This window comes from Bos mutus, chromosome 3 (assembly GCF_027580195.1).
Source record: "Bos mutus isolate GX-2022 chromosome 3, NWIPB_WYAK_1.1, whole genome shotgun sequence".
NCBI classification, from domain to species: Eukaryota; Metazoa; Chordata; class Mammalia; order Artiodactyla; family Bovidae; genus Bos; species Bos mutus.
This window is the reverse complement of record NC_091619.1, coordinates 112,016,885-112,033,041: the sequence shown is the minus strand read 5'-3', so window position 1 is coordinate 112,033,041 and position 16,157 is coordinate 112,016,885. Positions and strand designations below refer to the sequence as shown.

Genomic DNA, 16,157 nt, shown 5'->3' with positions numbered 1-16,157 from the left:
GGTCAAGAAGCTTCCCCAAATCTCAACTTGTTGATTGTTGGAGCATTTTCAGAAATTTCAACTCTAGGTGCTCGTTAAGTGGGAGTCACCTGGGTAGTAGTATCCATGCATTTGAAAAATCACTAGGAAAACGCCTTAGTTGAGCAACACGTGTGGATGCCTTTCTCAAACTGAACCCACAGCTTTGTAACACCAAATGATAACCATGTCCTGGAGAGGCAACAGGAGTGGGGAGAGTCAATGATTAACCGGGCAAGAAGACCCAGAATCATGGTAAAATCACACACTCCTGCTAAGCGGTGACCTTCATGTCCATCCAGTCCAGCTTGAATTGAGGCTGAAACTCCTCTGTGACTTTCCTCCAAGGGAGACCTGCCAGTGGAAGAAAAGTCGCTGTAATGCAATGCAGTCTATTCCAACCTTTGTAGCCCTGAGATGAGATGGGCGGACCTGTCAGAGCACAAAGCAGAAACCCATGTAGATTTCATTTGCTGCTACATTCCCAGTGCCTAATCTAGTGCCCGACACACAGCAGGTACACAAGACGTGTTTGTTACATGAATGAATTAATTTTAAAAATACATTTAAACATAAGCTGTAATGTAGGTAAGTTGTCTATAGACAATTGCCTAAATTGTCTAAATTGATGATATCACTTATCTGTTTCTAATTCACTGAAGTTCTCCTTGGGAAGGCCTCTCAAGCAAGCTCACTATATCCACAATGCCCAGCTCTGGTGGATCTTCAGCGAATACAATGAAATCCAAGAATGTCCACATGAAACAACCAGTAACACGCTGCTCCATCCAGAGTTGTCAAGGAGCTCTGAACGCATCAGTTTGGCCACATGCTGGACACCCAGGTTTACGATCATTACCACCTTACAGATGAATAAAACCGATACTCAGCCACATACGCAACTACTGAAACACACTGCTTTGTTGACGTTGTTTCTTCCTGATCAATCAACCTACTTTCAACCGGTGTCTAGGGAAGAAGCAAGTTTTGTTTTCAGTCCTCAATAGTTCCTAGCCTAGAATCTTTATTTCTTTGGAAGTTCAGTTCAGTTCAGTTGCTCAGTTATGTCTGACTCCTTGAGACCCCATGGACTGCAGCACGCCAGGCCTCCCTGTCCATCACCAACTCCCAGAGTTCACCCAAACCCATGTCCATCGAGTCAGTAATGCCATCCAATCATTTTATCCTCTGTCTTTCCTTTCTCTTCCCACCTTCAATCTTTCCCAGCATCAGGGGCTTTTCAAATGAGTCAGTTCTTCAAATCAGGTGGCCAAAGTATTGGAGTTTCAGCTTCAGCATCAGTTCTTCCAAAGAACACCCGTGACTGATCTCCTTTAGAATGGACTGGTTGGATCTCCTTGCAGTCCAAGGGACTCTCAAGAGTCTTCTCCAACACCACAGTTCAAAAGCATCAATTCTTCATCGCTCAGCTTTCTTTATAGTCCAACTCACATTCATACATGACCACCGAAAAAACCATAGCCTTGACTAGACGGACCTTTGCTGGCAAAGTAATGTCTCTGCTTTTGAATATGCTATCTAGGTTGGTCATAACTTTCCTTCCAAGGAGTAAGCGTCTTTTAATTTCATGGCTGCAATCACCATCTGCAGTGATTTTGGAGCCCCCCAAAATTAAGTCAGCCACTGTTTCCACTGTTTCCCTATCTATCTGCCATGAAGTGATGGGACCGGATGCCACGATCTTCGTTTTCTGAATGTTGAGCTTTAAGCCAACTTTTTCACTTTCCTCTTTCACTTTCATCAAGAAGCTCTTTAGTTCTTCACTTTCTGCCGTAAGTGTGGCGTCATCTGCATATCTGAGGTTATTGATATTTCTCCTGGCAATCTTGATTCCAGCTCTCGCTTCATCCAACCCAGCGTTTCTCATGATGTACTCTGCATATAAGTTAAATAAGCAAAGTGACAATATACGGCCTTGACATACTCCTTTCCCTATTTGGAACCAGTCTGTTGTTCCATGTCCAGTTCTAACTGTTGTTTCCTGACCTGCATACAGGTTTCTTAAAAGGCAGGTCAAGTGGTCTGGTATTCCCATCTCTTTCAGAATTTTCCACAGTTTATTGTGATCCACACAGTCAAAGGCTTTGGCATAGTCAATAAAGCAGAAATAGATGTTTTTCTGGAACTCTCTTGCTTTTTCAATGATCTAGCGAATGTAAGTGGAAGTAAGTGAACTCAAGCTGAACTGTGTATTAACTCAATGCTGCATCTTCCTTTCTTCTCAACTTAGTAGAACCTCCTATGTTTGCTTCATGAAAGATAAGACATCCAGCAGAAGGTTAGACTCCCTGTGTCTTTCCTTAGAAGACCAAGCCAAAAATACTCCAGCCAAGCCTGTTTGGTGCCCACAGGTGTCCTCTGGCAGTGACACGATGGATTCTGGAATCTGTCACCCAAGAGCTGTGAGTGGGTCACCCCACCACCGTGACCTTGGGTCTCTCATCCTTCTTTGCAGTGCTGGTTGGAGGAATTAAGAAGTCATAGAGGTGACATTGCCTGCACACTCAATAAATGACAGCTAGTGTTATTTTCCTTCTAAATTAAGTTAAACACATGAGAACTTAAAGGTAATGAGCTTTTGCAGAAACAGTGGAGCTAGAGGAGAGAAAAATAAGGAGGAATATGGATGATGTACTGTTAGAATCTAGCAAATAGAGTGTTTATGTAGAATTGCAGTGACAAGCGTTAAGCTGTCCATCCTATCACCAATTCTTAATTTTTCAATTGCTTTTTCTGTGTTTGTGCACTCAGTCATGTGGTCTGCAACCCCCTGAAGTATAGTCCAGCTGGCTCCTTTGTCCATGGAATTTTCCAGGCAAGAATACTGGAGTGGGTTGCCATTTCCTTCTCCAGGGGATTTTCCCGACCCAGGGATTGAACTCAGATCAGATTAGATCAGATCAGTCGCTCAGTCGTGTCTGACTCTTTGTGACCCCATGAATCGCAACACACCAGGCCTCCCTCTCTATCACCAACTCCGGGAGTTCACTGAGACTCATGTCCATCGAGTCAGTGATGCCGTCCAGCCATCTCATCCTCTGTTGTCCCCTTCTCCTCTTGCCCCCAATCCCTCCCAGCATCAGAGTCTTTTCCAATGAGTCAATGTGGTGGCCAAAGTACTGGAATTTCAGCTTTAGCATCATTCCTTCCTTGATGACATGGATCCGCCTTTGACTGTGCAGATCACAATAAACTGTGGAAAATTCTGAAAGAGATGGGAATACCAGACCACTTGACCTGCCTTTTAAGAAACCTGTATGCAGGTCAGGAAACAACAGTTAGAACTGGACATGGAACAACAGACTGGTTCAAATAAGGAAAGGAGTATGTCAAGGCTGTATATTGTCACTTAGCTTATTTTACTTATATGCAGAGTACATCATGAGAACTCAGGCCTCCCATATTGTAGACAGATTCCTTACTCACTGGGAATCTTTACCTGGGAATGCTTTTTCTGTAGAGTCAGTAATTTCACACTGATCCCCACCCCTGCACTCTCTCTTTCTCTGTAAATGACCATATTACCAAACCTGGCATTTTTATACTATCGACAACAGTTATGATTCAGAATAGGTAAAAACGTATTAAGTTGATTTCTTATCTTGGGAGAATTTACAACAATGTTCAACAGCACACTTTCTTGGATTATCTAAGACCTTATGCAGCAGTCAGGGGACAGAGCTTCAGGGAGAACAGAAGTCTACTGGAATACTTAGACAAATGAGAAAAGCTCTCTATTAACTAGATACTGCAAATCTGAATTGCAACAATGAAAATGTCATCCAGACTGGCTGAGGCACCACTTGTTTTTGTCAATGTCTCTGAAATTGGTTTGTATTTTTGAGAGGAAAGTGGGCAGGACTCTCAGGTCTAGGCTCACCTGTAGGAGACAGGTAGCCTCATGGGCATTGCTTTTCCCATCGAGAGGCAGCCACGATAGAAGAAAGAAGAAAAGACATCCCTCCTCCCTTCATGGAAGAAGGCTTGTGAGTCACCAGCAGTGGCCTCCTGGGTAAATATTTATACAGAGATGGTATTAACGATGAGAGAGGTAAAGAGCCCCGAGTGTTTAAGACAAGGCAGACAGGTTTTCCTCATTTTGCCTCACCTTGCTTGTGTGTACCTATCCTAAGGGGTAAAATGTTTTTTTGTCATTCAGTTTTTGTTTAAACTGGAATTGGATGTGTTTGTCTGTGAAAGGAGCTCGGGGTGTAGGATTCAATTTCTAACACTTCTCCATCTACCTGGAAGCCCATCTCAGGAGCGGCCTTAGCCGACTGGATATCAAAGTCCATCCTGTTAGGGACCAGGTCAGTACCTGAATCAGTGGCTCAATTCAGGCTTCTTTGCTTGGACTGGAGTGGAATCCAGTCTGGGACTCTAGGCATAAGCGGAGTTTTCCACACTGCTGAGAGTCTAAATTTGGGACAAGAATGCTGTGCCTAGTAAAGACAGAATGAAATAAATGCAGAGTTTAGCTTTACAAGGAAACTTCTAATTCAGTTACCCTAAAAGGAATGAACTTTACCTGAAGTAAGCAAGCAGGATGAAGGGACACATATTATCCCAACTCACAAGAGACTGATGCACAAAACCTGAGTGTTTCTATGTGAATTTATGTTAAGGAAGTTTGATGGAACACGACTGAGTCTTCACAACCTCCCCATCCTTTCTCACCCTTGCTGATTCCTGTCTCTGTCCCATTAGACTCGGCACCAGCAGCAGTGGCAGTGGCCGGGAGCCCGGGGGTTGGGGGTAAGCCGCTTTTTGGTAGGAAAAGGTGTGAAACCCCTATGAATGGTGACTTGTTGATAAAGAGGCTTCATGAGAGTTTCAAGGAGCAGCAGTGTATGAACTGTGTATTGAGAAACACATGCAGACTTGATGCAAGAAGGCTAAGGAGGTTCTAAGAAAAGAAACATATCTGCAAATTTGGCAAGCACGGTCAATTCTAGATGCTACCACGTGCTTTAGAACTGAGGGGGAAAGACACAAGACTTGAATTATGTACATGTGGGTAATATGAGGGCTTCCCTGGTAGCTCAGCTGGTAAAGAGTGCGCCTGTAACACAGGAAACCCTGGTAAGATGAAGACAGCATAGACTGTGGCTCTTACTCCTTAGAGGGTCAGAATTAGAGACTCTAACAGCATTGAAAGGAAGCAATGAAGGCCACAAATTAACCAAGTGTGTGACTTTTATGATGGCTGTTGAGATTAAGGATATGGGCAGTGTTGGGAAGTATTCAGCACATGTATGTGGTTCTTTCTCCTCTGGGCACTGGTCTGTGGGTAACTTCACTTCGTTCACAGACACCACCTCCCTGGCTCATCTGACAGTCCTGGATCTTTTCTGAGGCTCATCTCTGATCTTACTCATCTCCCTGAGATGGTCAGCTAAGCTGGGGTTTTTCTTACAAGGCACTGCGTGCACATTTGAACAAGACATTTCCAAGACTTCTAGCCATCCCCATGCTCTCCTGGCTTCCTACACACGTTCACCCACTTGCCCTGGAGGATGCTATTCCTGGGGCCAGAGTGGACCTCAGTAAGCATCTTCCCTGCTGCCAGTGTGGGAACCAGACTTCTCACTTGGGCCTAGAAGTCATTAAGCAAAAGCCTTCTTTCCATCTGAAACAGATCCTCTTGGTAGAGGACCTCGGGTTATCAGGTGAAACCAGCTGCCTCTGTAAACAACTTCTGGGAAAAGCAAAGTGCCTTTGTGGGTGGAAACAAGGCTGCTGTGTGCTGTTCAACATCAGCAATCAACTGTTCTCAGCTTTCATTCTTTCTGGCCAAGGTTTCGAAGCTGTGTACCCCAATGATGAGGAGCCCCCCTTTCGGCCCCTCTGGGAGCTAGAAGGAAAATGCAAAGCCAGTGAGCTTGGCCCCCTCCCACTTTGTCACTGGGCGGCTTTACTTGCATCTGTTTCAAGTATTGTATGGCTGCAAAAACCTTTGTTTAAAGAAAGTTTCAAAAACTAACGAAAATCGGCCAACTTGGGCTTCGAGTACGGTGTAAAAACAGACTGCTCCATCTCTCAGGCATTGATTTCCTGCTGATTTAGCTCCTGGCCATTCTGCTTTCTTCTGACCATCAGTCTGGGGCATTCAGTCATGATGAGGTGGGGCTCAAAGCTCTCAGCTTGCACACTCGTCCATCAACTGCTAGGAACAAAGAGCCCTGCACTGGACCTATTGTGCCAGTAGGAAGTTCTACCTGAGAATCTGGTCTCAGAACATGTACTTCTTCCTAAAATTATCACTCTATGCTCTGGTTGGAGATCAGCGGTGTGCTAGTAAATGTCTAACAACTGGCTCTCTAGTGAGGGAAAAGTGCCCTGATTTGTAGCATTTACTGATTTTGTGTGTGTGCCCAGTTGTTCAGTTGCTGAGTTATGTCTGACTCTTTTTGGCTGCATAGTCTGTAGCCTGCCAGGTTCCTCTGTCGATGGGATTTCCCAGGCAAGAATACTGGAGTGGGTTGCCATTTCCTTCTCCAAGGGATCTTCCTTACCCAGGGACTGAACCCATGTTTCTTGAGTTTCCTGAGTTGACAGGTGGATTCTTTACTACTGAGCCACATGGGAAGCCCGTTTGCTGATTACTCTGGTGTAAATACTCCCAATAATATCAATTTCAATCAATCAACTTGATATCACTGGATGCAGAGCTGAGAAGAGAGGCACAGTAGTATATGTTGTATAGTATATTTCCATCTTAAAGATACAAAAGTATAAATAACATCAAAGTAGAGATAATCAACCTATAGTAAAATATTCAGGGAGGGATACATTTTGAAACTTTTCTACCCTTTCTCTTAAAATAATTTACTAGATCACCAAATCTTGAAGCATTTCCCAATCTGAAAGGCGGTCAGTTGGTGACACCACTGATACAGATCTTTTTGTGAAGTTCTTCAGCCTCAACACACTTAGCGTCCCTCATTTGAAAGCATGAAGTTTGGGGGCTTCTACTCTGGGGAATCTGAGAGTCAATAAATATACTTTAGCATGAAGGGAAATTTACAGTGACCTGTTACTGCTTCTTAAGAAAGTAGAAAGTGAAGAAGAACTAAAGAGCCTTTTGATGAAAGTGAAAGAAGAGAGTGAAAAAAAACTGACCTAAAACCTAGCATTCAAAAAACTAAGATCTTGGCACCCAGTCCCATCACTTAAAGGCAAATAGATGGGGAAAAAATGGAAAATCTGTTTCCACAGTGACAGATTTTATTTTCTTGGGCTGCAAAATCACTGCAGATGGTGAGTGCAGCCATGAAATTAAAAGACACTTGCTCCTTGGAAGAAAAGCTATGACAAACCTAGAGAGCGTATTAAAAAGCAGAGACATTCCTTTACCAACAAAGGCCTAGTCAAAGCTATGGTTTTACCAGTAGTCACGTATGGATGTGAGAGTTGGACCATAAAAAAGCTGAGTGCTGAAGAATTGATGCTTTTGGACTGTGGTGTTGGAGAAGACTCTTGAGAGTCCCTTGGACTGCAAGGAGATCCAACCAGTCCATTCTGAAGGAGATCAGTCCTGAATATTCATTGGAAGGACTGAAGCTGAAGCTGAAACTCCAATACTTTGGCCACCTGATGTGAAGAGCTGACTCATTTGAAAAGACCCTGATGCTGGGAAAGATTGAGGGCAGGAGGAGAAGGGGACGACAGAGGATGAGATGGCTGGATGGCATCACTGACTCAATGGACATGGGTTTGGGTAGATTCTGAGAGTTGGTGATGGACAGGGAGGCCTGGCGTGCTGCGGTTCATGGGATCACAGAGAGTCGGACTCGACTGAGAGACTGAACTGACTGAACTGAGCTACTGCTATTTGGTTTTGCTTGTCTGTTTTCCTTTGTTTTTCCATTTTCTTACTTCTCTGATTAAATTTGTTCTTTGGAACTCAGGGAAGCCCTTGGAGGCTAAAGCTCTTCTACAAACAAAAGGCAGGGGACACAGGGCTTCTGTCCCCAGGAAGGCCCCCCAGGGTCCAGCTCCATTTTAACAGTGCATTCTGATCACTGTGGGAAGACATAGCAGAAACCCTGGCAGGCCTCATCTGTGATCCTGCCCGAAAGGCGTTCTTCTCCTCGGCTAAGGAAGACAGGAGTCCAGGAGCCTCTGTAGAATCCCAGAACTAGAAGTCAGTTTAACCTTTGGGGGACTTCTGCTGCTATGAAGACATCTGGAGCCGACTGCGATCGGGCCTGTAACAAGAAATAAAGCAGTGGGAGTGAAAGCAGAGCCCGGGAAGCTGCATTTATTATTATTTTGTCTCACTTATTATTTTACTAATTGTTTTCCTTTTCTTTGTGGGATTTTACAGTCAACTTGCTTCTAAGGGTGAGGAAAGACAGCATTTCAAGTTCCTGGCTAAGAGATGCTGTGTTGAACAAGATCAGCTTTTTCTAAAGATGCTGAAGGGAGGGCAGGGAGTGGCTGGCTCTGTTCTGGATCTCTAGCCTGAGGGGTTTTGCATTAGACCCATTGTTTATTCATGAGCTGTTGTTTTTTTTTTTTTTTAAACTATAAAGTACATCTATTGCCTTGGGACAGATGCAGCACAGAAACTTATTAAGCAGGGCATCGCTGGTCTCAAATTCTTGGATAATATGAAAACAACTGCTGTAGGTCAGAGCATGCTGTCTCTGGCGTGACCTTGACTTCATCACCCACATGAAGAATCTCAGGTGCACTCGGGTTTCTCATGACCCACACTCCCACAAATGTCTTTCTAACTTCATAAAGAAAAATCTTCACTTTGCCAGTCATGAAGGCTTTATTTTGCTGCTTCCCCCTCCCCCACCATTATGCAATTCGCTTTAAAATATTTAGATACACTCTCAAATCCTACTTCCCGGTCTCCCATCCTCTACAACTCTAGGAAACCCACAGTCAGGCAGCCTTGAATTATACATGAATTCAAATAATGATGCAAACCCCAAAATACCTCCTTTCATAATGCAAGGTTGAACCGTTCCTTTGGATAATGACAATACTTTACAGAGTGAAATTTTGTAATGGTTTACATGTGTGTGTTTGTCAACTATTGAAGCATGCCTACAAAACTGAACTGAGGAATTTTTCAGAAAGGAAATCATCAAAGAGGCCTCCAGAGTTGGCGGGAGCTCAGAGGAGCCCTTCGAAGGAAGAAGTGTGACAAATGCTTGTAAATATAGGCATAGTTAAGGTATCTGTGATTTTAGCTAAAAAAAGAATGTATAGCTCTTTTGCTTGCCTTTGAAAATATTGCTTATTTTTAACAATCCACACCGTGAATTCTTCCTTAGATTTCTTTAGTGGAATTTATGTAACAGAATTTAAATCTAGGTTCATCTTATCCAGAGATACTGTTTATTAGAAAGTGAAAGAAAGTGAAGTCGCTCAGTTGTGTTCGACTCTGTGACCTCACAGACTGTAGCCTGCCAGGCTCCTCTGTCCATTGGATTTTCCAGGCAAGAATACTGGAGTGGGTTGCCACTTCCTTCTCCAGGGGATCTTCCTGACCCAGGGATCGAACCCAGGTCTCCCACAGTGCAGGCAGACTCTACCATCTGAGCCACCAGGGAACTGTTTATTAGAAGCCTCATGTATTTAATTTGTTTTGACATTGATTTTCTATGTTCAGGGTCCAGAGGACAAGTCTGAAGTTGTCAATAGAGTGAACATGGGATCTAGAGTCTTCAATTGAAAAGTGTCTTTAAGCTCATTCATGACAGCCTCCTGCCATTGTACCCACAGCCAGCCTCTGCCTGGACACTTGGCAGACAGGAATCACGTGGTGAGTCTCGGTAATGGAAGGGCATCCCTCAGGAAGGAAGAATCTCTCCAGGTGCAAAGGGCAACGGTGTTCGGTGGCTACTGTTTAATCTCACTGTCAGGTTTTGAGCACTTGGGGCTAACTATACATTTATCCATGTATGTGTATTCTTTTATGCTTTCCCTTATACATTCTTTTATTATAACAAAAGTGTATCGTGCTCACATAACAATACAGATTTCATTTTTTTTTTTTGAAGCCACAAGAACTTTATTAAAACTGAGTGGTTCTGTTTGCACAGCGTTTAGGAGACCAGTGGGAGAGTAGGCAGGGGTCAGGCTAAAAGGGTCTTGGATATAAGGGATTTTGAATTTATCCTGTAGGCTTGCTGATGCTAAATCAAGCACAAACATGACACGAGCAGACTGTCGCCTCTCCTTGTCACAGAGCCGTGAGCGTTCCTCTGTTACAGCATTCATTACAAATGCCTGGGTTGTGCATCCTTTGAACAATATAGATGTTGCAAGGATAATGAGAATAACCCTTTACTAGTCTCTCCTAGCATTTTTCATAAATAATTTACACTTTGTGCTGTTGTACATTTGCTCTGCTTTACTATAATCAATTGCAAGTTTCTTGAGAAAGCTTATAGAGAAGTTAGTCCTAAATGTTTCATGATTTACATATATAGATATATAAAATGCAAATGTTTGAACTCATACTAAATGCATGTTCATTTCACAACTTTATTTTTCAGGCAAATAACATTTAAATTAAAAACTAAGAACTCTTTTGAAAAGGGAAAAAAAATATTCTACAAACTTACAATCAACTAGTTAATCCAATTGAAAGCTAAATTGTAGCCTCTTGACAGCCAAGGAAATAAGGAAATCAAGACAAGTTTTACATTCCTCATTATGTGATCAGACAAAGCCAACATGGTTTTGAAAAGAAACATTTTCCTGACACTAAAACATAGAATACATTAGAATACATTAATACATTAAATACACATAAAATACATTAAACTGATCCTCATACATGTTCAGGAATATAAGACAATCAATCAATCAAATAATGTCTTTCACTGGGATTTTGCAAAAGTGAAGAAAGATTCTACATGTGACTGTATGTAGACTCCGCAACAACAAAATACCAAAAAGCTCAAAACTTAAGTTTGTTGTTGTTCACTCACTAAGTCATGTCTGACTCTTTGCAACCTCATAGACCGAAGTTCGCCAGCCTCCTCTGTCCTCCACTATCTCCTGGAGTTCGCTCAAATTCATGTCCATTGACTCATAGCCTTGACTATATGGACCTTTGTCACCAAAGTGACGTCTCTGTCTTTCAATATGCTATGTTCGCCATAGCTTTTCTTCCAAGGAGCAAGTGTCTTTTAATTTCATGGCTGCAGTCACTGTCTGCAGTGACTTTTGGAGCCCAAGAAAATAAAGTCTGTCACTGTTTCCATTTTTTCCCCTCATCTATTTGCCATGAAGTGATGGGGCCAGATGGCATGATCTTCATCTTTTGAATGTTGAATTTTAAGCCAGCTTTTTCACTCTCTCCTTTTGTCTTCATCAAGAGGCTCTTTAGTTCTTCTTCGCTTTCTGCCATTAGGGTGGTGTCATCTGCATATCTGAGGTTATTGATATTTGCTTCCAGCTTGAGCTTCATCCAACCTGGAATTTCACATGATGTACTCTACATTTTATAAGTTAAGTAAGCAACATGACAATATACAACCTTGACGCACTTCTTTCCCAATTTGGAACCAGTCCATTGTTCTATGTCTGGATCTAACTGTTGTTTCTTGACCTGCATACAGATTTCTCAGGAGGCAGGTAAGATGGTCTGGTATTCTTATCTCTTGAAGAATTTTCCACAGTTGGTTGTGATGCACACAGTCAAAGCCTTTAGTGTAGTCAGAAGCAGATGTTTTTCTGGAATTCTCTTGCTTTTTTCTATGATCCAGCAGATATTGGCAATTTGATCTCTGGTCCTCTGCCTTTTCTAAATCCAACTTGTACATCTGAAAGTTTTCAGTTCATGTACTGTTGAAGCCTAGCTTGAAGGATTTTGAGAGTTACCTTGCTTGTATGTAAAGTGAGTGCAATTGTGTGGTAGTTTGAACATTCAAAGGCAATGTCCTTTGGGATTGGAATGAAAACTGACAAGAGGAATTCACACCACTAGCTGGCTCTTCTCTGCAGACCTCTAGAAGTCCTCAAAGAAAGATGGGGGTGGGTCAAGAGGCAATGAGAAACTCAAACTCCTGGTGCAGCCTGGTGGAGAGGAGCTGCAGCCTCTGAGATAAAGACATGATGCTCCACCCAGACCTTCTCTCCCTCTTCACTGCAGAGCTTAACAGAATCAAACTAGAAACCAACAACAGAAATATGATATCTGGAAAACCACCAAAAGTTTGGAAATCGAACAGCACACTTCTAAGTAATCCCATAGGTCAAAGAGGATGACACAACAGGAATCAGATTAGATTTTGAAATGAGTGAAAATAAAATTAAATATTAAATTTAATTAATATTAAAATTTGTAGGATGCAGCCAAAACAGCACTTAAAAGGAAATTTATAGTGTTCAATGCTCATGTTAGAAAACAAGCAATGTCTCAAATCAGAGACTTAAGGTTATATTTTAAGGAACTAGAAAAAGGAAAGCAAATTAAACCCAGTGCAAGCAGAAGAAGAGAAATAATAATGTTAACAGCAGAAATCAATAAAATTGGGGACAGAAATACAATCAGGAAATTCAATAAAACCAAATGTTTGTTACTTAAATAGTCAATACATCTGTTAGACTGAAGAGGGCAAAATAGAAGCAAATATTATCCATTCTAGGAATTTGAAAAGGGAATATCATATTGTTAAAAAATGGTTGTTCAAACTTCAGGATGTATATACTCAGTGAGGGAAAAGCCCTCCAACCAGTCATTCAAACGAAAGCTGAGGAACTGAATCACGTTTGTTCCGATACGCCTGTTCTGGGTTGTGTGTCCATCACTGAACCAGGGGGTGCAAAGTGTTGACTGGCTTCCTCCAGGAACCATGCTCAGCCCTAAAATCTGAGACAGAGTCAGCCTCACCTATGACCCATGGCCTGAGAAGGATAAAGTGGATGTAGGCTGCCAACAAAGAGGTAGGTCATACTCAAGAAAAGATGAGCTGTCCAGGGACTTCCCTGATGGTCCAGTGGCTAAGACTCCGTGCTCCCAATGCAGGGGACCCAGGTTCAATCCCTGGTCAGGGAACTAGATCCCATACACCCAACTAAGAGTTCACATGCCTCAAGCAAAGATCCCACATGCTGCAACTAAGACCTGGCATAGCAAAGTAAACAATACTTTTTTTTTTTTTAATGATGAACTCTCCATAGATGGGCAGATGGTGGGCAGAGACCATCTCAGAGTTTATGGTAAGGAGAGTGGAGCATTCTTGGGAGGGCTCTTGGTTCCATGGAAGACTGGCTCTTCCATATCTGTCAGAGCAGTGTCAGGACCAGAAGTGACAACCTTGCTGCACTCCAACACCCACATCCCGATCCCAGAGTTGACTGACGGTTCATTCCTGTGGCTCCCTGTCAAATTTCCCCAGAAATGGGGAGCTCCCGACTTTGCAATCCCTAGGGACAAACTGGAGGCGGTGGTAGTTGGCAGCTAGAGGAAGAAGCTAACCAGGAGAGATTCGGGATATTTTCCATGAGGGGTCCCCTCTCATTGCCCGTGTCCACTGTGTTGGTCTCAGCCATCAGCATAGTTAGGGCTTTCAAGAGACCCATCTTATAAAAAGGGCCACCTTGCACCCAAAATGAGATGTCGATTTGTCTTTTCATATCCCTTGCCTTTGCCAGACACAAAGAAGAATGGGTAAGAGACATAGGGCTGTTTTCCTCAGTTTAATTTATCAAGCAGTTGCCATGTGAACAGTTTTGTAATTAGCATTTCTTTCCTTGTTTCTGGGGGTATAATTGTGCTTCAGATGGCATACATCATCTTTTTGGCTTCATTAAAAAGAGCAGCGGTTTACTTATTAAATGGCACATGGTGTGCAGGAATTGAATGTTAACTGTCAGAATAGAACTGATTTTGTTAGAAGTACTGTTCCACTCCCAGTTATCAGAAGCCAGAACCTGGTTCTTTTCTCCAATTCCAATTCTTTTCGTATTCATTTAGTAAAGATGGCAGGAAACACAACACCCAGGCGGTATCTAAATTATGAATAACTCAGCTCGGATTGGCTCATATTGGGATGGGCCTCTGGATGCTTTTGAATTGTTGTTCTCTAGCTGTCAATAAATACCAGTTTGAGAATAAACTCATTAGGAACTAAGATGGTAAATGAGAAGAGGATGCCTAATGTATGGCAGTGGGTAAGTCAATGGGCCATTGCTTAATTATTCAATGTTTCAAATGCTGAATTGCTTTTTCTATTGGCACAATAACCTTTGAAGTTAAACATTTCAAATTAGAAAAATGTCAGCACAGGATGGCAGTTGAGAAGAAGCCATGTGTAAATAAAAAGAATGCTTTGAGTAAAGGGAATTTTGAAAGCAGGGCTGAACAAGAAAGGCTCCAGCCGTGTCCTCCATTGGTGAAGCTATTGGTATTGGCCCAACTCCAGGGACTGATAGCTGGGATTTTTTGCCTCATGGACAAGTTCAAAGGGCTGAGGGCTCCTCCAGCCACTTTCCAAGTGAATGACAATTCCTGGAGTCTGGGGGGTCAGGAAGATGGTGAGGAGGTGCAGGTGATGGGCTATTCTGTAGACTTCTGCAGACTTCTATCTTCTCTAGGAGCAAAGGCTCACAAACACTGGGGTTCCAGGACAGAACTGGGGTTCAAAATCAGCATTTTAGAATGTGAAAAGAGGCTCTTGCAGACAGAACTCATTGGGATCCATGGGGGCCTGGAACTGGTGCAGATGTAGCTCTGATGCTGGAGAAAATCCTCGAGAGGCCCTTGGACAGCAAGGAGGTCAAACCAGTCCATCCTAAAGGAAATCAGGCCTGAATAGTCATTAGAAGGACTGATGCTGAAGCTGAAGCTCCAGTACTTTGGCCACCTGATGCAAAGAACTGAAAAACTGACTCAATGGTAAAGACTCTGATGCTGGGAAAGATTGAAGGCAGGAGGAGAAGGGGACGACAGAGGATGAGATGCTTGGATGGCATCACCGACTCAATGGACATGAGTTTGAGCAAGCTTCAGGAGATAGCGAAGGACAGGGAAGCCTGGTGTGCTGCAGTCCATGGGGTCGCAAAGAGTCGGACACGACTGAGCAACTGAACAACAAGCTCTGTATCCAGCCTGACACCTGAGTGTGGTGTGTCCAAATGAAACCTCCCCATCAAGTGTCTGGTTCACTGGGGCACATCAGCACACTCACCCCTACGATGTCAGTGGGAACTAGATCTCTGGCCCTGCTGACACACATTTTTCAAAGCATGATTCCAGTCCCAAAGACTGTGCTGTGGGCAGGTGCTCTGAGATCCTAAAATCAGCCAAAAGTAACAGTCAGACCATCTGATGGGGAGGCTTGTGGACTTGGCCTCTCCAGGCATCAGAGTCTTGCTCTTAAAGCTGTATCTTGGATCCAAGACATTAGGAGATGTTTCCTATGTAAGTCGTCAAATTTGGTGCCGTGTTGATGAAACCCCCACCGCTAAACACACACAAAACTCTGAAGAAGCTGACAAATGGCCTGTCAGCTGTGTCTCCCCATGGTCTGTCATCTCTGACCCACGTTCTTGTTTGCTTCAGCCAGTGTATCTCTATAGCCTCTTGGCAATAAATTTAATTTAATACAGCAGGGGAGAAATTTTAGGCCAACCCCCCCCCCCAACATTCATTTATTTGAGGGTAAACTCAAAGGAATTCTCTTGTTTTTGAAATTATTAAAACAAAATTGCAGGCTTTGTCTTGATATCCATCTTTTGGCATTAATGTTGCCTAGAAACTACCTCCCAGTGTTGGCTGGCAACTCTATTTTCAGGTCAGGAAAGTTTTCTCTAATACCTTTTATTATTGTATCACTCTCATTTCTAGGGCGTTCTTTGTTGGGAGTAGCTTTTATTTGCGGACAGGATCACTTTGATTAGTTCTCTGCCTCTATTATCTTATTTTTCTCATCTTTTTAATCTCTTTATTCATTTCCTTAGGAGGTTGCTCTTAGGAGGTTGCTCAAGTTTATCTCCAGCTTTGCTTATTTGATTTCCCTCAATAACGAGCTTGATTTTTTTCCCCCCTCTCAGTATGAATTTAATATTTGCCTCCATTCTTTCTATCTACAAGCTTGTTTCTGGGGCTGTTCCTTTATTATCTTTCTATGGAGAATTAAACT

At 42.9% G+C, this 16,157-nt stretch overlaps 1 non-coding gene across 1 annotated transcript; it reads left to right on the top strand.

Moving 5' to 3' along the window:
• Window positions 1-12,996: 12,996 nt before the first annotated feature.
• TRNAG-CCC (transfer RNA glycine (anticodon CCC)) lies at window positions 12,997-13,069 on the top strand. Its single transcript has one exon. It is a non-coding gene; the product is annotated as a tRNA-Gly (tRNA).
• Window positions 13,070-16,157: the final 3,088 nt, after the last annotated feature.